Source organism: Chrysochloris asiatica, unplaced genomic scaffold, assembly GCF_000296735.1.
Source record: "Chrysochloris asiatica unplaced genomic scaffold, ChrAsi1.0 scaffold00260, whole genome shotgun sequence".
Taxonomy (NCBI): Eukaryota; Metazoa; Chordata; class Mammalia; order Afrosoricida; family Chrysochloridae; genus Chrysochloris; species Chrysochloris asiatica.
The window spans coordinates 1,129,006-1,130,359 of NW_006408778.1; the positions used below are offsets into that span (position 1 = coordinate 1,129,006).

Sequence of the window (1,354 nt, forward strand, 5' to 3'; positions counted from 1 at the left end):
CATCAATCGGTGTTTCTTCTAAACTAGGATTTCCAATATAATTAAAATATCAAACTTGGTAGAAATAATCAAAATGTGACTTTCCTCCAATTTCAGATATACAAAAGAAGATATCAGGATCAAATTTCTTGGTCCATGGGCAGTTACAACAGTGGGAACATTGTTATTCATTTCTCTCCAGCCAATTGCACCTCATTACAATTTTGCTTTTAGCACAAACATTGGAAAAGTCTCCCAACATCTTCACCATTGTTTGCATATGTTAGCTCATTGTTTTGTCTCTTTTGTCATCTATGTGTTTTTGATTTTGAAGATCTACTTTACAAAACAGGATGTGATGAGGTCTTCATGCATGTGAGTGACAAGACCCACAGTGAACAAGCAGAAGAGTAAAACCACTTACTCGCTAGATGACAGTGGGGAGCCTGTTACCTTGTGCCTAGTGATGCTCCAATGAGTAACTACATCAGATGCCCCCCAGACACTAGCCGCTGACAATGCCATGAAAAGCAATAGAAAAGCATGCACCAACATGAAACACGAATAGGACCAGGGCTTTAATCTGTGGTTTGCTGAGAAGTTCCCTAAAGGGGACCCATGCACCGACCTCTTCAAGTGCTTTCAGCAGTGTGTTCAGAAAGCAATAAAGGAGAAAGAGATACCTATTGAAGGACTGGTGTGGTGCTGTGGGCTAGTGTGCTAGACTGCAAAGCTGTTTCAACTGCAAGTTCGGCAGTTCAAACTCACCAGCTGCTCCTTGGAAACCCTATACAGGATCACTATGGGTCAGAACTGACTCGATGGCACTTCATAACAACAACAATTGAAGGACTGGAGTTCATGGGCCATGGCAAAGAAAGGCCTGAAAACTCTTAACCTTAACCTTAAATAATGGACTTCTCAAATCAGCAAATTGAATATTGTATTTTGTCAACTAAGGCTATGAAGAAAGCCATCAATTTGATGGGAATTTAAGAGGCAGTTTTCTGTCTTCCTTCTCAATTTTTTTCGTCTCACTTGGTCCAAGGTGTTTTCTCACCAGCTCTGGCACAAACAGAAACTAAACAGTGCTACAAATGATTCCATGTGAAGATTACTGCAATACTTGGTCTCAAAAATACATACTTCTTATGTAAATAATGATACACTTCTTGAGATGGTCAGGGTTGTTTGGCCTCTTGAGTTATGCTGCTAAGATGTTAAGTATAATGTTCTGATGTCACTAATTATTGATTTGGATTTCTTTTTTCCCAGAAAACTAATGATCTGAAATAGGACCCCAGCTTGGGAGCTTAGTTTTAATTTTATATAGTAAGTTAATGGTTAAGATTTTTGGTGGCCTGGGTTCTTCTTA

The 1,354-nt window shown here is 39.2% G+C and overlaps 1 pseudogene; it reads left to right on the forward strand.

Moving 5' to 3' along the window:
* The first annotated feature begins 502 nt into the window (after positions 1–502).
* On the forward strand, positions 503–876 carry LOC102833599 (annotated as a pseudogene).
* Positions 877–1,354: the final 478 nt, after the last annotated feature.